General features: G+C 40.6%; 1 long non-coding RNA gene across 1 annotated transcript; it reads right to left on the reverse strand.

Moving 5' to 3' along the window:
- Positions 1–1,387: 1,387 nt before the first annotated feature.
- Positions 1,388–21,707, reverse strand: LOC116674467 (uncharacterized). Its single transcript, XR_004328108.1, has 3 exons — positions 21,480–21,707; positions 17,511–17,513; positions 1,388–1,399 (listed from the first exon to the last, which is right to left on the reverse strand). It is a non-coding gene; the product is annotated as an uncharacterized LOC116674467 (long non-coding RNA).
- Positions 21,708–24,612: the final 2,905 nt, after the last annotated feature.

Raw genomic sequence — 24,612 nt, forward strand, 5'->3', positions numbered from 1 at the left:
GCAACTGAGAAGTGCAGTTACTGCTTTTAGGAAAGAACCAACCAAAGCCTTGTATTGAGATACATTTTTACGTGCAAGAGATATTTACTCAAATACAAACAAAAAAAATCTATAAAGAAGTTATAGAGTAAAAATGTAGGTCTTAGTGTCCTCATTTAGGATCATAGGGGCCTCATGGTCCATTTACGCGTTGTTTTGATGGATGGGATTGCCCTGCTTCTCAGCATTGCATGCTAGTGAGCTTGACACCAGTTTGAATCACCACTGACAAGCAAATAAACAGTCTACAACCGCGATGGTTGCGTCTGATTGGATGATTGCGTCACTTGGGCTGGCTGGCCCGAATTTCAGACATTCTTGTTTGGAATACAATCTTGAATTTTTTATTATTTCACAGAAACATGCAGTTTCTGAATCGTTGGTGCTAAAACAGTCTCATAAGTATTTGCAACTTGTAAAACACAATGCACAAATGAGCGCAGAGTGATTTGTATCTGTAAATCTGTGTTGTATCTGTGCCTCTAATTTGTGACTTGTGAAACACAGTGCAAATGAATGCAGAGTGATTTGCATCCGCAAATACGTATTTGTGTCCGTGCGTCTAATTTGTAACTCATATACCATCATTTGTAAATTAACTTAGTATTTTTCAATGTAAATATATTTGTGAAAAATCCTTCTATTGGTGGGGATACTTTTTTCCATGCTGTGGTGGTAACAAACAACTTGTGTCTCAAGTGACAATCTCAGCGTTCTCCAGTAAATGGCGGTAATGCAACACTTACGGATGCCAACCGCTGTTAAACTACATGAAGATTAAGAAGAATTCTTGTCAAATGCTTCAAAGACAGTTGGCAGAATCTACTTGACGTTCCTCTGGGTAAGTTGATATTATTAAGACTTTATTTTGACTATATATAGACTTTATCAAATGACTTACATTTATGTTTTCAACATCGTTGTTGCAGTGCATTTGCAATTTGCTTTGTGTTATGGCGGCAGTGACAGTTTGCTATATTGTGGAGTGTGCTTACGTTCACCTTCTTGTACAGCTTGAACAAACACAATACAATACAAATCACTCTGTATTCATTTCTGCATTGTGTTTTACAAGTTTCAAATACTTATGAGACAGTTTAAGCAACATATGAATCTGTCTTCATTTCACACCGACAAAGGTAAGTTTAAAGGTCACATATTGTCAATATGAAAATTTCCTAGCTTTTTTTCATAATAACTAAGGTCTAAGGGCTATGTAAGTACCATATAAGTGCAAAACGGTCAATCCACAGTCAAATGCGCACAGCCTTTATTAAGAAGCTTTGCCTTTTCATGAGCAGTTGGGACTAATGTGATGTCAGAGCTACATAGTCACCTCCTTCAGTCACCTTCCCCAGCACTGCCAACCCCGCCTAACTCTCTTTTTCCCAACCTGCCAGGCAACACGTCATTCCATTCCTAAATTTTTTTTTGAGAAAAACGCTGTCTGATGTCAGTAAACTACATGATTGCACAGGCTTCCTAGGGATATTAATATAAGTCTATTTATATTAACTACCACAACAATTTAGTTCAACCGTGACCGTCTGCACATTTTACAAGTGTCTGCTTCACCAACCAGGCCCAGTTTGCTGCCGGTGTCATGTGCCTTGGTGTACTCAATAAGTTCCTTGGATTTATAAAACGAAGCAATATTTCAATTGACATGGCTCAAATGCCTACATCTACATTTCCAAAGTTACACAAAGCCATGTTCACGACAGGCTAGGAAACCAGTAGGTGGAAAAAACAGAAGGCAGATAACACAGGCCGTGTTGTTGTCTGTTGTTTTTTGTTGAGTTAAAGACGGTGACATTGAATTAAGTCTCTGTGTCTTTTGTTTTGCCAACAGAAACTAAAGTTTAGTGTATCTGTATACATCCATGTTATCCAACATAAGTTATCCATTCCAAACAACAGCAAAGTAAAACTATAAATCTGTTACTAAGTGTTTCACACAGGACTAGATTAATGTTAGGCAACGCTAGCAAATGGATTAAGTAAACCCTTATATAAAATGGATTTTACTGCCAAGACTCCTACATGTTGGCTAGTAACTTACTTTAGCAAAGACGACGCAGGCAAGTGTGTGTGCTATGTTAAGAATTTCGTGTAAGTTTTAAATGTGGCTCCCTTGTCACATCCCCTGTTACATGTGTGGTGTCCGAGCCTGAGGCATCGTCCACTGCTATGGACACAACCAAAAGCTGGCTCAAGAAAGCAGACAACAAAGGGCAAGAATAGAAGGCAAACCGCTGTCCTCACTGATACTCCTGTGATAAAACAACTGGAGGTTGATGATAGCAGGTCTGAGCTGTGGCTCAGTGGTAGAGCGATTGCCTGCCAATTGGAAGGTTGGTGGTTTGATCCCCTGCCCTGCAGTCCTATGTCGAAGTGTCCTTGGGCAAGACACTGAACCCCGAGTTGCCCCCGGTGCTGTCCATCGGAGTGTGAATGTGTGTGAGTGTTTATCTGATGAGCAGGTGGCACCTTGTACGGCAGCCCTGGCCACAGTGTATGAATGTGTGTGAATGGTGAATGTTTCCTGTATGATGTAGTCGTTAAGACTAGAAAAGCGCTATATAAAATACAGCACAGATTAGTAATGCTATAAAGGGAAGATAAAGATTCCAGAAACACTTTCCTCCCAGTTTGACAGACCTCCCAAAAAGGAAGTCATTGCTTCCTATATGTCCTGTTTCAGTAGAGAGGCGGTCTGAACCCTACATAGCTGCCTGCAGCATCAGGGAACTCTTTCTGTATACGCAGGACAACACACAAGGGAATGACAACCCTTACTCTCCTTCCTAGACAGGCCCAGCACTTAGTGTGATCTGCTCATCGCGGCTTAATCTGTTGCATGTTTGCCGAGCCAGGATTAACAGGTGAAGCTATGTCAAGCCAGATGTAGATAGCCGGGAGAAGTGCACGTTCACGGCTTTCTTAAATAGACCCCGGTATCGATCACAGATTTACTGATGCAGAGATGGAGAAGACGCATGCGACATATGTTGAGTGAGCAGCAGCTTCTAATGGAAAGTAACAAGGAGATGAAGCATATAACATGCTAAAAGGCAAATATGACAGTGTTATCAAACGGAGAGAAAAAGTCCAACAGACTATAGTGGACCAACTGAATGCGTAAAGATTACAAATTTCTACTTTCTTACTAGTCACTCCACATTTTTACAGAGTTGTAGCATACACTGTGTTTTAATTGCTTTTAATATGCTTGTTTTATTTGTTAGTTTTATTGCTGTATCTGTTTTTATGTGATAAATGTGCTGGTTTTACTGTAACGTGTCTTTGAGTAGCCTATGTAAAGCACAATATAAATAAAATGTATTATTATTTGGCTTACTTTGCCTTAAAAGTGAGCAGAGGGAATTAATGTTCCTCGGGAATTGTACCCTAAGGACTCAAGGCTTAATTTCAAACCCTTATTCACAACGCAAGAACATGTTTTACAACCATAATCACAAATCTCTATAAGCTATGTCTAATTCTTTCTACTATTGATGTTCATAGAGAACAAGCAAAACGGGACTAAATAGAAAAAGAAGTAAGTGACTTCAATACACACTGTAAGCATATATGTAAAACAATGTATTATTCACGTTTTTTATTCTTCTGACAAGTGACCGCACCAAAATAAAAAGATTAAGAAGCATTGTGGTGTTCCATGTGTGATGAATGTACACTACACTATATGCGAACTGTATAGCTAGGCCAAGTTATTGGTCCAGTGATGTGAGACTAATATAGAAGGTTATGAAACCGATGTAAGCTATAATACTTAATAAAAACATTAGGCCTATATATTAAGGAGTAACACAAACTATCTTTTATTAGAGACGGACAAACAACAAGAAAATTAAATCATGAATGTATTGGTCTCTGACCAGTCTGCCATTAATGTTATCTGGGACTATCGCTGCATACAATAAACAACAATAACCTGAATCTGCACAGACCATGGACGCCGCGCTGCTCATCTTTACTTTTATAGAGAGAGTGGAAACTGAAGCAACGCACAGGTCTGCCGGCCGTGGGCACCGCCCACATACCAGGTAGCTGGATGGTGTGGAACTTGCAATGTATAATTATAATCAGACTGGCCCTTGTGGCATCGAAACACTGCCGGCCCACTGGAAAAAGCCCTGACTTTCCCTATTGCCACTCCGCATCTGGGTGCCAGTGCAACTTCTAACCATCTAAACAACTGCAATAGTAAGGTTTAAATCCAACTCATGACAACAATAGTGACAAATAATGCATGTTAATAAAGCAGAACACATTCAGAAGACAACGGAATAACTGTTAAACACGTTTATTTCGGATCAGACTGCAGCTGATTTAAAACATGAGACTCCAGGATTAATTTTAGCCTGGCTGTTAGCTAGCTTAGCTTAAAGTGGATAAAGATGAGACTCTATTGATACGGTGGTAAAATTCATTCCGGTGTTATTTTGGTGAAAGTAACTCAAAAGAAATGCAAAAGTAGTGTAACAAATTACAATTCAGAAACAGTAATATTACAATATAACTTAATACTCTCAAATGACAGTAACTAGTAATCTATAATGTATTACATTTTGAAAGTAACTTGCCCAACACTGTATATAACACATGTAATAATTGGGTAATATATGTTGAGGATTTCAGTCTTATAGGCTAGAACCAGCAATATGCCTTCCAAATTAGATAAAACTTTTTAGAATTTAAAATTGGTAATTACCATATTATAACACTTAAATTCATCCACCTTTTATGTTCCAAACAGTTCCCTTTTGATTCAAAGTAATACTTTACAAATTGTGTTTTTTAATCTTGTGACTTCTTACCTGGAAACAGCTCTGGTATGTCTGTGTAATAACCATGAATCAGTCTTGCAAAAAGCAAAACTCCCTGATTCTGTTTCATTTCATTGTAATATCAGAATAACAGAGGTGTAGAGATTACCTGGAAATGTTTCACGTAGCTTCTGTGTAACAACCATAGAAATGAATGGGAGGCGAGGAAATGACGTTGACAATGGACAAATATTGTGAGGGTAGCAGCTCCTTCTGAGCCTCTCAGTGCTGGTTTGGTGCATCAGTTAACTTCTTCCTTGCGTCAACAGAGACAAAAGGCTGTTAGCCGGGTGGTTTGGATCTTAAATGATTCTCCTAGCCTTTTTCTTGCAGTGCCTGGTGTAAATAGTCTTAAGGCAGGGTAGGGCACAACCTATTGTATAGTCATCTGATGGAACCTTCTTCTTCTCTTCAGGGCCTTCAGTGTTTTCCACCAGGACCCTTTGATGCAGGAGTAGAAATGCCTTGGCATTTGAGGGGACCCAGCCTTTCTCACCACCTAGTCAGTATGCAGTGCCCAGGTCAGACCCTTGTGATGTGGACACCAAGGTACTTGAAGCTGTCCACCCTCTCCACTGATGGCCAATTATATTAGTAGACTGGCGGCATAATGACCTTTGACCTCCAAAATCAAATCAGTTCAGTCTAAGTTGATGTTTGTATCAAATGTGAAGAACTTCCCTCCAGGGAATCCTGAGAATTCTCTTTAGAAATCATTAACCACCAGAGCCCATGTCATGTAACATGATTAAATGTAATTAGGGCCCGAGCACCGACAGTGGTGAAGTCCCTATTGAAACTAAAAGAATTCTTCTTTTTTTTTTGCAAATGAATCGCCTTTATGAGGGGCTTACCATACTCAAAAACTCACGAAAACTGGCAGTTGCAACAAGCCTGGTGAAAAGTTACGTATTTTAAGGGTTTCGGGAATAGGCGCACAAAAATGGCTTGCTAGCGCCCCTAACAAACTACAAAATAATTGAGCTCCTGCCATACTTTTAATGTAGACTTATGAAACATGGTACACATGTGTAGCATGTCAAGGCAAGGCAAGGCAAGGCAGCTTTATTTGTATAGCACATTTCAGCAACAGGGCAATTCAAAGTGCTTTACACAAAATCATTAAAACAGATAAAACACAAGTACAAACAGTTAAAAGTCATAAGCATTAAAAATCAATAAGACACATGAATAGACAGTTAAAAACAAAATAGAAACATTAGGACACATAAAACACAAGAATAAAAGTTACAGTGCAGCATAAGAAAGAAATGAGCATTAATTTAAAGAAAGGCAGCATCAAAAAGAAAGGTCTTCAGCCTTGATTTAAAAGAACTGAGAGTAGCAGCGGATCTGCAGGTTTACAAGACGTACAACAAAGCTCATTGGAGTCATACCCTTACAGGAAGTCCGCCATTTTGAATGGAAAGTTTGAAGTTTGTGTGATTTTGGCCATTTCCACATGTCGTAGTCCTCCTAGAGATTTTATCTGATCAACTTCAAATTTGGTCTGTGCCATCATAAGACCTGAAATGAAAAGATTAAAAGAAAAACCTTTCGTCATAGGGCATGGCCGTGGCGGGGCGGCCATTTTGTGCTTTTCGCCATCAAAACAGGAAGTGGGTGTAACTTGAGTGTATGTCCAATAAGCTAAAACTTTTTCAGAGTTCAACCCTGAGGACATACACAGGCCAATATTGGATCAAGTTATTGCGCTTCTAGTGCCCACAGGAAGTAGGCCTAAAGTCAAGGTGCTATACTTGAATGAACTGCTCCTAGAGATCAGATCAACTTCAAATTTGGTGTGTCCCATTGCATCACCTTAAAGATGAATAATTATTAAAAGCAAAAAATTTCATCCAACGGTGTGGGTGTGGCGTGTTGTCCATTTTGAGCATTTATTGATGAACAAAGAAGTTGTTGTAACTTGGGTGTACATTGTCATATCTGGGTGACACTTTACATATGTGTGTATGCATCTCAATATGTGTGTGTATATATATATATATATATATATACTGTGTAACAATCAACTGTTAATTAACAACTCCACTAATAATTAGTAAACATTACTAATTATAATGTCATTGTTTGTTAACAGTTAAATGACAGTTATCTAAAGATTAATTAACTATTAATTTACCATCTATTAATGATGGTTATTATAAAGTGTTGCCCAAAAAGTCTGCCTTATATGACAAACATCAACTGATACTGAGGCGCCCCATATGCTTTACCCCACTCAGTCCACGCTCCCTTTCATAACTTGTGAACCGTTTAAGGTAGACTCTTGTGAGAAGTATCAATGAACTCAGCAAAAAGTTCCTTTTTAATTGGTGATGGTTTGCCTCACCCTTTATGAAAAACCACTCCTCCTTTAATAACTAATGACCCGTTTCTTGTACACCAGTGGGATAGAGAAAGACAGAGTGGCGACACTCCCATTGCACTCTGTTGTACGCTTTTGGCCGCCTACTTCCAGGGTATGCAGTTTGCATAGTTCCAAACATCCATTCTACGGTGTTGGACATCATTCATTTCTATAGCTGACTGTTGAGTAACTTCTGAGGTAAGTTGATTAAATAGCTAACTCTTTTGAATTGTCAACTATCTATATTTTATCAGAGGCCCTTCATGATGCATGTACTTAACTTTATTTGTATGTGTACAGTTCAATCATCGGGGGATTTGGGGCTGCACAGAGCGGAACGGACATTATCCGAATGCTGCGCAATGGAGGACAGCTCTGGTGGAAGAGACCGGGGTCCTACAATGTACTGTAGACCTCCAAGAAAATGACAAGCAATACAGGAGTCATTTAACTCAAACTTCTATTGTTCCCCCACCTTATTCCTCTCTTCTTAGCATGTATATACACAATATTCATCCCTGTTCCTTCACTTTGTTGTTTTTCCAGTTAGAGACACACACACACACACACACACACTTGTTGTCTCACTCTGTTTAGTAAAAAAAAATACAATTTCATTCATTCATCCAAGCGTCATGGGTTGTTATTTTCTAATATATTTCATACTTTTATGGCTTAGTGATAATTTTATATCATGGTTGTGTGGTCAACTCATGGCTCGTCAGAAGAAGTGGGCTGGGCACTAAATGCTGAATGGACTGTTGCTACTTTGTGATTGAAAAATCAGAGTAGCAGAGCAGCAAATGAATGTTCTGTGACACTTGATTGATAAACAACAATAAGGCTACTTAAAATAAACTGGTCCATTTATTAACTGTATCTAATATTTATAGTTTGACTTAAGATGGAAAATAAGCAGCTTGTGTTTTTTAATTGATCACATTTGAAGATAAAACCCTGTTTTGACTTTAGCGATCTGTTCTAGTATACATCTGTATATAAAAGACCTGACAATCACTCTGGAAGTAAAAGGTTTTTATTCTTATGTTTTAAACTTAAGACTTACTTATTATTATTGATTACATAAGGACATGTTTTGTATTACAGACCAGTATTATACTACAGATATATTGTCTGTAGGTGGTTCTCATTTTTCATTGTCCTTTATAGGATTTTTATAGTGAACCACTTCTGTAAAACTGACATTTACGAATACGCAATAACAGTGAAACAAGTACTTAGGTATGTGTTCTCATATTTACTACTCAACATCGCTATTGCTGCTGTCGGTCCCGTAGAAGAATGTGATGCAGCGTGTGTTTGTATCTTTACAGGGATACATGAACTGTGTAACCACTAAGCGAGGTCAATGAGTGTAACAACTCCTCTTTCTCTGGCTCTGTTGTACGCTATTGTGTGAGGTATTATTGAAGATAGCAGAGAGTTGGCCAAACCATTGTCATTGGTCATGGTTTGGCCTGTCCCCTGTGCTTTAGCCATGCCCCCTTTCACAGCTAATGAACTGTATTACGTAGAGTCTTGTGTGAGGTATCCTAGATCTCAGCTGAGAGTTCCCTTTTCACAATTTGCAGTGTCTGAGTGCTGCACAAATGCACGGCTGCAAGGAGCGCGTCCGGAGGTAAGCCCGACGCTCAAGGAGGTGCGAGCACCCGTCCAACGTTGCTTGTAGCTTTAATTATTCATTATAATTGCTAATTAGATGGGTTTGCATGACGGCTGTAGAGCACCATGAAACAATGAATGGAACATAGAAAATCATTAGCACGCCAATATTAACTCATATGTACCTTTAATCACTTACAATTATATAAAGGTAGGCCCACAATATTCATTCTTTCATATAAAGCCCAGTTCAGACCAAAGATTTAAGATGAGTCAATTTTAAGAACTTTGGTTTTATAACAAAAGGAAAGTCACCTGTTTCAACAGCAAGTAGAAAAGTCCGCTGTTCAAGTCAGCTACAAACTTTAGAAATAAAATGATCCACAATCCATTTTATTCTTGTTACTGTCAACTGGTGGAAAAGGCAGAGTTTTAGATGGAGGCTCAACATGTGCCAGATAGCACGGTTTGTGGTGGATCGAGCCATAGAGTTACTGTAGAGAGGAAGTGGATAAAGTAAAGCAGTGAATCAGAGAAATAAAACATGTTTTCTCTGTTTCATCTCTAGGAGAAATGCAGCAGCTGTAGCGAGTATCTTACATCACTACCCTCATTCATATTTTAAGACACTATCAATTATCTCCAGCTACAAAAAAGCCTGAAAAGTCAGTTAGAACAAAAGTACAAAGAGTTATTGCAATAAAGGTGATAAGAAGCAAGAAGCTACAAGTTTCAACTTCCACTTCACAATTTTGGCTTTCCACCATTAAATGAACATGACATGCAATATTTAGTTAAAATGTGTTCTAAGCTCATAGAACTTTTCTTAGCGCTTCCTAATCTAATGGCATGATCCGGGAAGGACTCAGCAGCCAGCCAGTGCTGCACCAGCTGTGCAGTAATGTGGCATTACACATGGCTGTTTGCCGTGTTTACCTCTATTAAGTTGCCTTAAAACGACACCAGGGGCCTGTTGCACGAAACAATACATTCATGATTTTTATTGTTGCTTGTCCTTCTCTAATAAATAATAATTTGTGTTACTCCTTACTATGTAGGCCTAATGTTTTTTTAGGTATTATAGCTTACAATGGTTTCACAACCTTTTCAATAAGTCTCACATCCCTGGACCAATAACGTGGCCTATATACAGTACGTATATGGTGTAGTTTACATTCATCACACTGGGAACACCACAATGCTTCTTAATCTTTTTATTTTGGTGCTGTCACTTGTCAGAAGAATAAAAAAACATGAATATTGTTTTACAAAAATACTCACAGCGTGTATTGAAGTCACTTCTTTTTCTAGTTTTTGTCCCTTTCTGATTGTTCTGTATGAACATTAAATGTTCAAAGAATTAGACATATCTTATACAGATTTGTGCATATGGTTGTAAAACATGTTCTCGCGTTTTAAATAAGGGTTTGAAATTAGGCCTAGAGTCCTTAGGGCACATTTCCCGAGGAACATGAATTCCCTCTGCTCGCTTTTAAGGCAAAGTAGGCCAAATAATAATATATTTTATTGATGTTGTGCTTTGCATGGTAGACTAATCAAAAGACACTTTACGGTAAAACCAATACATTTATCACATAAAAACAGATACAGCAATAAAACCAACACATGAAACTAGCATATTTAAAGCAATTAAAACACAGTATAGTCTTCAACTTTGTAAAAATGTGGAGTGACTAGTAGATATTAGATATCTTTACATCCTTACACATTCAGTAGGTCCGCTGTAGTCTGTTGGGCTTTTTCTCTCCATTTGATAACAGCCGTATTTCCCTTTTTGCATGTAACCCTCTAACCAAAGGCTCGTAATATGAATAGCACTTTATGTATCTATCACAATGTTACACTTGTGTACTACCTGCTTGGTAAAATGGTGAACGAGACATCTCAATGTATAATAAATCTGTCTAGGGTAAGATATGACTCTCGCTACGACTTTAGCAATTAATGAGAGGCCAAGAGAACAACCCTGGTCTAATAACCTCAAATAAGATCAACTTAATACTCCATATTAACCCATTCAATTTTACAGAAAATTGAGAAACAACACCAACACAGTGACTCTTTTCGATTTTTGTATTAACTGAATGCAGGTTTAGTTCACATTAGTACAGAGACATCCCCAATATAAAAATAAAATAGCAAACAGAAAGACCCGGACCGTTTAGTCTTTACTAATTTCAACCTGAGTGCACTCTTCAGTTTAGTTCGTTCTTTTAGCAGGCTTGCATTAAGTTTCGTTGGCGCGCTTAAAGTTGGAGCTCATGAAGAGAAGAAAGGAAAAACGAGGCCAACAATTGGCCTACCTCCAATGTGGTGTGTAGAATGAGAACGGTTCCTACCGCGTCCTCTTCTCAGACCCGTTTCAGTCCGCACGGAAGCGATGAGCAGCAGGCCGCCCTTTGACTCACAGCAAACCCTTCGTAGCAACACCTCCGCGTCGACCTCCGAAACCTCTTCCAGCCAGCCTCCGCTCCAGTCCGTGTATGCAGGCGAAGAATGCGGCCGTCAGCTCTCCAACGCTGGCGGATTCTCTTTTTTTATAGCTAAGCTAGCTAACGGCTTAAGTCCATCAAAACCACACTTGACAGGCAGTAACAATGCCGACTAACGCGCGTAGCTTAATCATGAAAACAGTTCACAGTCCCATGTATTTAAAATACACATTGACAAGCTAGGCTATAGGGTTGGACTCCCACACTCCGCTTGACGTTTTTTCCCTTTTACCCCTCGTGTCGTTCGTTCTTCCTCTTCTTCTTCTTCTGATTCCCCCAGGCCAACCGGAAATCAAACCCTCACAGGTCATCTCTAAAGTAAACAATTATTACGGTTATGTTTGAAACATTATTAACATATTATTAACTGCACAGAAAGATAATACATATTTGTCTCAATAAATGTTATGCACTTTGACATAAACCAAATAAAAGTTGTGCATCTTATTAATAACTCACATATTTAAAATGAGAAACAAATACAAAATAACTGATGTTATCAGGTTATTACACTCTCCCCTAACCAATATAAGACATGCCCTCATGACTTGGTGCTTTTAAAACATAAGCAAACATGGCACAACATATTAGGCGAGTTATTGGATATACGGTGGGTAGCACCTATGACTAGGTTATAACAGGAGAACCTATCCACTTATAAAGGCAAGAAACATATCTCACTGATTGAGCTGCTAAGAAGCTTGGATGCCCTGGTGTGTCATATGTTAAGCGACAGGGAGCTCTTCTGACTCTCTGAGTTCGTCTAGTTTCAGTGTCTGTGTCTCCTTGAAGCAAATGATTTTCCACGTCCAGTGTTTCATAGCTTTGGGTCGTTTCTTGTGTCCCACTTGTCTCTTCTAGCTCAGCTTCTCCTTTTGTCTCTACAGACTATGATCCATTTTCAATATTGTCCATTTCCACAATATCTTGCCTCACTTCTGACTGTATCTCTGACTCTAGTTGTCCAGTCATGTTATTCCATACAAGATCCAAATCCAGGCTGAATGGTTCTGACATTTCTTCATCCACTCTATTCCTGGGGGTTCTGACAGATCGGTCATACCACATCCCAAGTTCTTCATCTTCTGAGTCTGACTCTTTTTCTTCACAATTGTCATGGTTTCAGTTCTCCTTCCCCAGATTTGTTGTCTGGTGTTTGCTGTGACGATTTGTCATCTTCTGGCATATCTTTGCGAACCTTCTTTCTTCTCCTTTGGAGGACTCTCCTACTAGGTGTAGTGTCAGCAACAGGAACTGGGTCTAGACGCACTGTCTGTCCTAGTGGCAAAAGGTGATTTTGATGGAGAACTTTGATAGGTCCGCTACCATCTTCTGGTCTCAACCGGAACACTGGTAAGTTTGGCATCTGACTTTTCACTACATAAGGAGTTGAAGCCCAGCGAACCGCCACTTTGTCCTTCCCTTGTAATCCCAGATTCCGTATCAAGACTCAAGACTTGGAGTGCAGTTGTAGGCTGGTTGTAGGTGTTGACTCCATTTTTTCTTACAGTTTGGCTCTAGGGTCCCCAGCATGTTTAACAAAGTTCTATTAAATCTCTCAGGCTGGGGATCCCCTTGAGGATGATAGGGTGTAGTTCTTGATTTCTCAACCCCAAGTGTACTCAGTAACTGATGAATTAGACGACTCTCAAAATCCCTTCCTTGATCAGTGTGCATCCTCTTTGGCAATCCGTAGTGGACAAAGTACTTCTCCATTAACACTTTAGCCACTGTAGAGGATTTCTGGTCTTTTGTTGGAAAGGCCTGAGCGTAGCGTGTGTAGTGATCAGTAATGACCAAGACATGTTCTGTATTGCTTGAATCCGGTTCAATAGACAAAAAGTCCATACACACGAGGTGTAATGGTCCATCACTTTGCATATGAGCGAGTGGAGCAACTTTCTTGGGTAAAGTCGCTTTATGCACCACACACAGGATTTGCAGTAATCCTCAACATCAGACTTCATGCGTGGCCAGTAAAATCTATCTTTGATTAGGCCATATGTTTTGTTAAGGCCCAAATGACCAGAGTCATCATCTTCCTGTACTTTTCTGGCAAGACCAGTTGAAAACGGCAGCGTTTGCCAGGTGGACTGGTGATGCAATACATGACTCCTTGTTTCATCTTCAACCGATCCCACTCTCTCAGAAGCAGAGGGCAAAATGGATGCCTTGTCTTATTAACGTGTGTGGCATCTCCATTTCAAAGAGCTAAACATACTTTGCCAAGGCCAGGATCTTCTTGTTGCGCATTTGATAGCTCTGTAGGACTTAACAAAGGCATTCCCTTGACACTCAGGGTAGACAGGTTGCAGTAGGCTTGTGGAATAGCATGTACAGAGAGTCCTAGGTGTACAGAGAGTCTACCAGGACATTGTTTTTTCTGTTTAGTCACCACAGACATCTGACACATGGCTCTCACACCGGCTGCAGGTATATCTTTCCACTCCTGTCCTTGGGCTGGTGTGTGGTGTGGGCGACGAGAGAGAGCGTCTGCATCAATGTTTTGAGCACCAGATCTGTACTTGAGACTGAAGTTGTAAGTGGACAATGCAGCAAGCCAGCGGTGACCCGTGGCATCTAGCTTGGCAGACGTCAACACGTAAGTTAACGGGTTGTTATCCGTTCTCACTTCAAACGTTGTCCCGTACAGGTAATCATGCAGTTTGTCTACCACCGCCCACTTCAAGGCCAAGAACTCTAGTTTATGGGCAGGGTAATGTCGCTCGGACGGGGAAAGGCTTCGACTTACGAAGGCGACTGGTCTTAACCCTTCTCCTTGGTCCTGATACAATACGCCACCTAGACCTTCTTGGCTGGCCTCCACATGTAACACAAATGGTAGTTGTGGGTTTGCGAAGGCCAATACAGGAGCTTGGGTAAGCCTCTGCTTCAGTTCCTGAAAAGCTGCTTCACATTTGTCATCCCACCTACAACCAAATGGCTCCGACGGGTTTAGGTAGGTGCTCCCCTCTTTCCTCTTGGACTTTTTGGCAGCGGGTGGGCAGCCGGACAACAGCTGGTTCAACGGATAGACCACTTTGGAGTAATCCTTCACAAAGCGTCTGTAGTATCCACAGAACCCAAGGAATGGCCGCAAAGCAGTCACAGTAGTTGGTCTTAGCCATGTGGTTACAGCTTCCGTCTTCTTTGGATCTGTGGATACTCCATCTTGAGAGATGATATGTCCCACATAAGTCACAGATGGTAGACAAAACTGGCATTTATCCAGTGACAGTTTGAGACCCTCAGTCTTTAGGCGGTCAAGCACCTTTAACAACCTTGCCTCGTGCTCTTCAAGTGTTGCTCCAAACACGATAAGATCATCCAGATAAACTAAGACTTCCAGCAGATTCATATCCCCAACAGTTTGTTCCATTATCCGCTGGAAAGTTGCTGGAGCTCCTGTCACTCCCTGTGGCATCCTTTCAAACTGATAGAAACCAACTGGGCAGATGAAGGCTGTTTTCTCTTTGTCTTCTTCATCCATGGGCACTTGGTAGTATCCACTTCGGAGGTCTAGCACACTAAACCACTTGCTTACACTCAGATGCTGTCTCAATGCCTCCACATCAGCAGGTGGCAGCCGACGCGATCTCTCCCGAAATGGTTTGTGCTCAGTGCATTTGATAGTGTGGTGGGTACTTTTACAGCAGCCAACATCAAACTCATGGGTCGAGAAAACATCACTGCGTTCCATTAGTTTTCCCACTAATCTGATCACACCAGATGCCTGCAATTCTGGTCTTACCAAAAGCCCTTCCGGAAACCTTGGTTCCTCTGCAGGTTCATCAGGTGAATCCACAAGTATGGCATGAGTACTCTGCATTTCTTTGAACTTTGGCAGACCTGTCACTCTAGCTACCCCTCCAGGGCGCAAAGCAATAGGTTTATTTTGTGTGAACCACACGGTTACTCTCTTGTTGTCGTCATCATAATCAGGTGGGAGCTCTGTAAGCTCTTCAAAAACCTTTCTGAAAGCGGGATGAATGTGCATCGAGCTTAAGACATTTTCTCTTCTTCTTTCTTTACAGCTCTTAAGTAGTCGTCTCACGGTCGGTGTGTTTGTACCAACAAGTATGGAAGCTTCCCCTTTCACAACTGGATCGGGACAAACCAACACAAGGGCATCAATGGTCTCAGTCAGTCCTACGTCAGCTTCCAAAAACTCCAGCTTAAGTGACAAATAGCCATCGTAGGGGTAATCAGAAGAACTAAGACCCCATAACTGCAAAACACTGATGGGTGTCAATGGCAGGTGTGACAAGTATCTGTCGTAGAAGGATCTGTACAGCAAGGTGACTTGAGAACCCCTATCGAGTATGGCTTTAGCATAAATGCCTTCAATCTGTACTGGTACAGCAGAGCATGGCCCCACTAAGCCTTCTGGTATAGTGTCTTTCACTTTCTCGTCTGGATTGATGCACTTGGTGGAACGTGTTTTCACCACTGGGTTGCCAGGCCTATGCATATTATATTCTTCACCTCCTCGTTACTTTCCCTTAGAAGCTGCTGCTCATTGGGTGAAACATATCTTCTCCATTTCTGCATCAGTAAATCTGTGATTGATTAAGAAAGCCTTGAACGTGCACTTCTCCCAGCTATCTACACCTGGCTTGACATAGCTTCACCTTCTCATCCTGGTTCGGCAAACATGCAACCGATTAAGCCGCGATGAGTGGATCACGCTAAGTCAAGTTGCGCTTTTTCACTTATCCTGGATATCTTTATTCTACTTTCGCGCAACAGGCCCCAGGTTGCTGCAGTATAACAGATTATTCATTATACAGATATCAGATTTATCGTTTACACTGTATTAAAAGATAGAGAGACAAACGCTGAGGGGGACTTATTGTCGTTCTTTTGTTGAATTAGACAAATTGTCATGATTTAATCATTTGCACCATAATTATATTTACCATTTATTTAAATATTTTACTAGTACAATATTATTACCAAAAACACAGGCCAACTGGTGCAGTAAAACATACAGTTTAGTTAGGGCATAAGACAAGTACAGAACAATAAGCTGTATTGCTCTGGGAGGTTGAGTTTGGCTAGTGTTGTGACATAACCGGTAATGTGAGGTTTGTTTGTAACGAGGAAAGCAAATAAGTAACACAAAGAAAAGAAAGGAGCGAGAGAGACTCACGGTAAAGAGGATAATAAGTCATCATAGTAAAACGGAGCGTGTGGGTGTTTTAAACTTGTTGGGTTGTAAATTGACCAGGTAAGGCCCCTGGCCAACGTACAAGGGAGAGGGGGGTAACCACAGCAAGGTCCACCCCAGAGGTGTAATATCCAATGCATTTAAATATATATATACATTTACCATTTACTTGCCAAAATAAAAATGCTTTAGAATGTTTCGCACTTGTTTGAGGCCTTTTAGGTTTTGTGGGGGGGCTGTGCTGTGTGTGTCCTTGCTGCAATAGGTATTAACCAGACTGTATAATATACAGTCATGACATTAACACATAACATAGAGATGGTAATGCATTAATGGCCCATCAGTGATAACACTTGTCATGTTGCATATTGTATGGAGGATGGGTAGGATATGTGTTCCATAGTGTTGATAGTAGCAGGAGTAGAGGGGTCATTACACTGATTAGCAAGCACCTGCAATTTAAGTTGATTAACCTGCAATTAATTAAGAATTATTGTATTTTCATTTTGGCTGAAATACAAGGGCAAGAACTAATTCTGGCTAATATATAAGTACGTAATGTAGATGATTAGGCTTTTTTTTATAGAATTAGAAAGGAAACATCAAGCTGTAGGCAACCACAATGTTGTTCTAAGAGAGATTTTAACTTGATATTGGATCCAGTTCTGGACTACAGTGGGGTTGTAGCTCCCAGAGCCTCTCTCACATGACAGATGATTTGTATGATTTTAGGCCTGGTTGATATTTGAGAATGTTTAACCCAGCTGGAAGAGATTACACTTTTTTCTGTCAATGCACAAGATGTATTCTTAGATATTCATTTTATTATAGATAGATAGATGGACTTTAATAATTCTAAATTGGGAAATTACTCTGTTACAAGCAGCAAGTTACCAAGGACATGCACACATACTGACACACAAACAAAAAATACAAGTAACATACTAGAAATGATAAATAAGATAAAATAAAATAAGATAGCAAAAATAAAAAACAATGCACTAAAACCATTGAAAAATGTACTTAGAATAATAGTGTAATGTACTTGAATGAAAAACAATAAACATGTATATACAAGTGTAGAATAAAATGTACAACCTACATACACTGTATATATCACAAAATAAAGCATGTATTATATTAGATAATAAATATGAAGTGACCAGTGGGCAAGTAGCACAATAGTGCATTGCAATGTGTGAGGCAATGAGATGTTTTCACACAGCGGTGAATTGTTGTACAGTTTTATGGAATGAGGAAGGAATTATTTCTTTTAGCGGTCCGTGCAACATTGAAGCTGTCAAAACCTCTAGGAGAAGGTGCTCCGCTGGTGGGCCAGTGTTGGGTGGAGAGGGTGGTTGTGGTTTTCCATGATGGATAACAGTTTGTTCAGTGACCTCTTCCCCACCACAGCTTCAAATGCATCCTGTTTGCAGCCAATAACAGAGCCAGCCCTCCTGATCAGTTTGCTCAGTCTGTTTGGGGCGGCTGTGGCTCAGTGCTAGAGCGGTTGCCTAACAATTGGAAGGTTGGTGGTTTAAACCCCGCCCCTGCAATCATTATCTAAGTGTCCTTGGGCAGGACACTGAACCCCGAGTTGCCCCCGGTGCTGCGCATCGGAGTGTGAATCTGTGTGAATGTTTATCTGATGAGCAGGTGGCACCTTGTACGGCAGCCCCGGCCACAGTGTATGTATGTGTGTGAATGGTGAATGTTTCCTGTAGATATAAAAGCGCTTTGAGCAGTTGTTAAGACTGGAAAAGCGCTATATAAATACAGCACATTTACATTTGTGTTGCTGACACCGATGCTGCTTCCATAGCAAAGGACTGAGGAGAACAGAGCGCTGGCCACAACAGACTGGTAGAACATCTCCAACATTCTGCTGCACACGTTGAAGGATCTCAGCTTCCTCAAGAAATAGAGTCTGCTCCTCCCCTTCTTGTAAAATGCTGTGCTGTTGGTCTTCCAGTTTAGCCTGTTATTGATGCTCCCAGGTATCTGTACTCCTCAACCATATCCACCCTGAATGCAAAGGGGCTGCAGAGCCGTTCTCTTTTTCCTAAGGTCAATCACGATTTCTCTGGTCTTATCCATGTTCAGCAGCAGGTGATTCTTACCAGACCACTCCACAAAGTTGTCCACCAGCAATGTGTATGCTACATCCTGTTCATCCTGTATTATACACCCAACAACTGCAGAGTCATTAGAAAACTTCTGTAAGTGACAAAACTCTGAGTTGTACTTGAAGTCTGTGGGTTATAAGGTGAACAGAAAAGGAGACAGCACAGTCCCTTGTGGAGCCCCTGTACCACTCACCACCACATCAGACGGTCCAGACGGACAAACTGTGGTCTGCCTTTCAGGTAAGTAGCTGCAGCTTCTCACCTAGAAGCAGTGGCTCGATGCACACAGTGCCGCATCGTCCATTCCCAGACGAGGGTGGTAGGTAAACTGTAGAGGGTCCAGAGAACATCTCATCAGCCTCACCAGAGCAGCCTCTCCAGCACCTTCATCAGGTGGTAAGTGTGAGCTACTGGGCTGTAGTCAGTGACAGACTGGTAATCTGGCAGATGCCACAGGGATGCGGGCCCTCATAGGCCGTTTGGGCTGGCCGGCCAATCAGAGAGCTGCATGATTGACACAGCCATGCAGCCCCTTAATTGTTCTTAGGCCAATTGATATTTTGTATATTTTATATTTTATATGATACAACTAAATTGGCCAAACTTGTCCAAATCCTTCATAACTAACTATAGTAATCTGATCAGTATTTAGTAACCCTCTACAGTCACAAACTTACACATCAGTCTACATTGCTTTGTGGCAAAATTACTTATTCAGATCAGATGTTCAAAAACGTGCATGATTTGAAATAAAACAAATCTGCCCTACATTTATTTGATTATTTGTTTACATAAGAATTTCAAGACAGAATCGAAAAGACTGCGTCTGGGTCAGTGTGGTTGTTGGAAGTTGGAAGCTATGGTTGGAAGTTGGAAGCTATACTGTTGGAAAAAAAAAAGCTTCAGCTGATGTTAGCGACACATCTGAGCCAGCATACCAGGGAGAAAGACATGAAGGGAATATGAGGAAGAGGAAGAACAAAACGGGCAAGCGGAGGATGAACAGATAGCCATGGATAACAAATCTATAGAACTAACCAACACAGAACAACAATACTGCTGTGGGTCTGAATGCGGATTACCAGAAGCTACAGAGATGGAGACCAATGCTGCAGGAGGGAGTGTGGCAACAGGTCAAGTAGTGTGGCTATCAGATCAACCATGTTTTTATTATGGAGTGGCTGGCTCTGACGATTTATCTTTTTTTTATGCATTGGGGTTGTGCATTGATGTGTCTATGTTTTGGTGCAGTTGTTTATAGCATGGTTCAGCATCACTGGGGCTATCAAAAGTGTGTTCAGACAGCTGCCTGGCGCAGGTCTTCAGGACCCTGGGGCTGATGCCATTAGAGTCCAAATCACTCTGCTATAGGTTTCATTAGAAATATTCTAATCTCTGATCATGTGTGGGTTTGCCTACCTGCTGCTTCAAAGTGAGAAGATGCTCTTTTTTCATTTCTTTGTTTATTTAACAGCAAGATGTTAAGAGTGTTTCAAAAAATTTGGGCAAATACAATAAATAAGGTTATTACTTCTGTAATTCCTCCTGGTCAAGTAAGGGTTTGTTCGCAGTCGTAGCTCATCAGACAATATCAGGTATGTCTCCGCAACCTGGATTTTCCAGCTGGTAAGCTGGTAAACTGATAAACTGGTAAGAATTGTATGAATTGCATGATAATTATAAAATGTATCTGTGCTCACATAAAAAAAGTACCGCCGTGTATCTTTAGCAGAGATGATAGCTTGGCTGTGGTCAGGGTGCATGCAGAATGCAGAGCAGATGGCCCGGTGGAAAATGGGGGAACAGTTGCTGTGCTGTATGTGCATAACTTTTATAAATTATTATCAATGCCTACCGGTTCTACGGTTCTATTGTGTGTTTTTTTTTTAATCTCTCCTCCACCCATTCATGGTTATGCAATCTCATGTTCTCACATGTGCATAAAGCCCCTTCAACCCTCTAATTTGCCCCCTTGGAGAAAAACTACACAAGAGAGAGGGTTGAGTGAGAGAGTGGAACAGTGGGAAAGTTAAGGGTGACACATTTCCCAGCAGCAGGTGAATGACCCATCTCTAACTCTTCAGACTAATGAGAGAGAATGAAGGCAAAGCTACAGTAAAGCAGCTGCAGTGCCTCACATTCACATCACACAGTCATCTGCCACCTCCAGAGGAACCAGTCAGACAAACCTCTGCAGAGGGCCGGCACACACACCAATGATCCACTCTATCAGACTGACTGGCAACTGCTTAATTTGAAGTCATCATCCTTATTGTTATGCTCATCATCATGAAATAATTTTAAATACTAAATCCTATAGCTACTGTGTTTATGGTATGAATTGTTATTATAATTTACAGTATGAACTGGTGGTTTTGTTATTCAGTGGAAACATGTAGTTTGTCCTGAGGCTGGCAATAGAGCAAAGGTTAAACCAAATACAACGCAACATCAATAGGAACAATACCCGAAATTAGGGATAAATTAACAAACCAAGATTAGCAGCAAAAATTTAAGATTTCCCTGATTTAACATGTAGCTACATGTGACAATGTAAAAACTGCATTAGCCTAGCCTGCCTGGAACAGATGACCAATCACAGAAACGTGGCTCCGTGTGACACGGAACTGAGAGTAGGAAAAAAAACTGAAAGCGGAGCGTTCAGAACAGTGGCAAATCTGAGGTTTTGGCTTAGGGAATGTTTGTTATTTATGTAAGGGGCTACCGGAGGAGTTATAGGGTCTTCAGTCAAAAAAGACTTGACCCTCCCTTTGCCATTAACACATTTTTCTATGACCCTCCAGAATGATTGGGAAAAAATACATAAGCCTCCCCAACAATTTATTGACGCCTTCTGTACTGGTTTGTGCTTGGCAAAAAAGGACAGGTAATCATTGCTTTTTTACAACCACGACATACGTGACTTAACCTCTGCGTTCGCATCTTACACATCACACTCCACTGTTATGGTGGCCATTTCAGTAGATTTACTCACTAACATTGTTGTGGAAACACAATAAGTATGGAAACTTAATAAACACTTCCTGCATTACTGCATTACTTCAAATACTAAGTTACTCCTCTAGTAAACTAGTATTTACATGAAATAAGACAACAAAAAATTGAGACCACTCAACAAAGCAGAATAACAAACTCAACATGTGAACTGGTTGCTATGGAATCGTCACTAGGCTTCCTGAGTCATTTTATACTGTATACCATACCGTATATAAGTAAAGCTGCCGAAACTGAACACCATCCAAACCTCAATTTCTCAGACGAGACAAAATCATGCCAATGAATACAATTATTTTTTCAGCAGATGTCTCAACAGTCACAACACGATGGAACGAGCAAAGCAGTTTTGTGTTTATATGTGTAGGCAAGATTTATTCTGTTTGGGAAATTGTACGGTCTCTAAAACAGGGAGGGACCCATCTGCTAGTGATGGGGGCCAAGACTGAGAGCTACATGGAACTACATGGAAAAATATGCACAAGCCCCTTTGAAATGTTGCTGTTTTCATGATTACAATAGTTGGATGACCCTACCCGTAGACAAAAAAAAAGTTGCATGACCCTCTCCTCAACAAAGAATGAAAAGACATGACCCTACTTTGTTTTCCTCCGATGGTCTATTCCACGAATACCAAACGGACCCTTACAGAGATTTCTTTTAAAACGTTTACCTCATCATTTGAAGCTTTAGCCACGTTTAAAATTAACATCTGATATTGTATCATTATAGATTCGACAGAAAATATGGGAAAGCATAATAGGTCTCCTTTAAGCACACCCACACAGGTGTGCTCTGACAGTAAAGTGATTAAATTACTAAAGGATCCCTAAAGCTAAATTCACACTAATGACTAATTTGTCAGATCACTGTACTGTTCATACTACACAACTTGCGGTCTTGTAATTGGGAATCTTGAAGTTATGTTCAAACTACATGCTTCACTGGGGACAGGGGGGTCACATACTACAACATCTTTTATCGATGTATGTCTGGTTCCAAACTACATGCAAACACAGGTGGGAAGTGACACCCAACATAACAGAATAACGTGCACAAGACAGGAGTGGTCCAAGTGGTTGGTGAGCTGATTTGCAGCAAAAAAAGAAAAAAGAAATAAAAGAAGAGTTTGGGGAAACAACAAATCGGATCGTTTTGCAAATTTAAAACAAACAGTAAAGTTCCTATAGAGCTCAACAGTGTGGTTCCGGAACAAAAAATCCCATTCATTTTCTTCATAAAGATTTGATTAGTGGCCACATTGTCTTAGCCATCCAAGGTAGACTGACAACAAGCTGTGAGATTGTGAAACAAAGGTTTTGCTGATTGGAGATGTGGACATGGTTGAGAATCACAGATACCTGGGTTCAACAACAGGCTGGAAGATGAGGAAGCTGAGATCCTTCAGTGTGTGCAGCAGAATGTTGGAGATGTTCTACCAGTCTCTTGTGGCCAGCTCTCTGTTCACCAGAGCCATCTGCTGGGGCAGCAGCATCGGACACACACCTGGACAAACTGATCAGAAAGGCTGGCTCCGTTGTTGGCTGCAAACAGAAGACCTTTGAAGCTGTGGTGGAGAGGAGGTCATTCCATCTTGTATAACCCTGACCATCCTCTCCACCCCAGACTGGTCCAAGAGCAGAACGCTTTCTCCAAAAGGCTCCGACAGCTTCGATGTCACAGGGACCGCTGCAGGAAATCTTTCCTGCCACATGCAATAAAACTGTTTAACAGTTTACCTCTGAGTTAGAATAAAATAAAGATAAAACTCACTATACATCACAATACTGCACTATAGGGCAACTTGCACTGACAAGGCTAAAGTTTAGTGTGAACTACACATGTTGTCTTACAACCGAGGCAAAAAATATGTAAAGAAGTGAATGATAAGTTTGTAATATAACACAGTGAAGGTGACCACAGAGAGCAGCAGGGGACTGACCCCCCTTTCCAGATGTTGGCTGTGAAGCACACTTGTTTTTTGCCAACTGAAAGAGGAGGGAGAAGAAGAGTAGCTATTTTTCTGTCTTTCATGCATTTCAGTGTGGACAGAGATGTTCAAAACACAACTTGAAAAGACTAGTGTGGACATCGTTTTCAAACCAGTTTAAGCAAGATTTTGACCAGTCGTGATAGCGGTGCTGGTATTGTTGTCACCTTGTGAGCGAGTGTGTGGTGTGTCTGTGTGTGTGTGTGTGTGTGTGTGTGTGCGAGTGCGTGTACGTGTACGTGTGCGTGTGCGTGTATGTGCCTTACAGTGAAGAGTACAGTAATAGGTGCCATACCAGGGTTTTATCCCATTTATATTGAAATTGTGAGAAAAACAAATGTACTGCATGTGTACGTTACCGTATGTGCGTTAAATTATACCGTGATGTACATATGCCATATACTATGGGGTGCCGTTTGTAAAGCGGCTTGTGCTGAAAATAACAGCAACATTTTGTCCCATTTAGCTTTAAATAATGTTTAAAAAACTGGTATGAAATTTTGAGGGTCACTTTCTTGCACATTTACAACAATATTTGTCAACTTGGAAATATTTTAAATAGTTAAATCGAAATATTAAATGTTACACCTAAATGTTAAATGTTAAATCTAAATGTTAAATCTAAATGTTTCGGGTGAAACTAAATATTTAGCTAATATGCAAATGAAATGCCGGTAACCGGAAGTACCAAAATAAAAGCTCGAGGAGGTCAGTGTATGTAGTGTCAAATAACGAATAAAAATCATCTCATCCGGGGAAATGGACTCTTGAACTTGGATAAACGTGATAATAACTACCTAAAATAATAAACACAGTTGGAGAAACTGTATTTGAAGAGTACTTTGAGTTTTCAGTGTCACTTTTATGAATGGCGTGGGAATTATGACCTGTAGCCACTACAGCCAGTCACCG

Source organism: Etheostoma spectabile, chromosome 3, assembly GCF_008692095.1.
Source record: "Etheostoma spectabile isolate EspeVRDwgs_2016 chromosome 3, UIUC_Espe_1.0, whole genome shotgun sequence".
In the NCBI taxonomy this organism is placed as follows: Eukaryota; Metazoa; Chordata; class Actinopteri; order Perciformes; family Percidae; genus Etheostoma; species Etheostoma spectabile.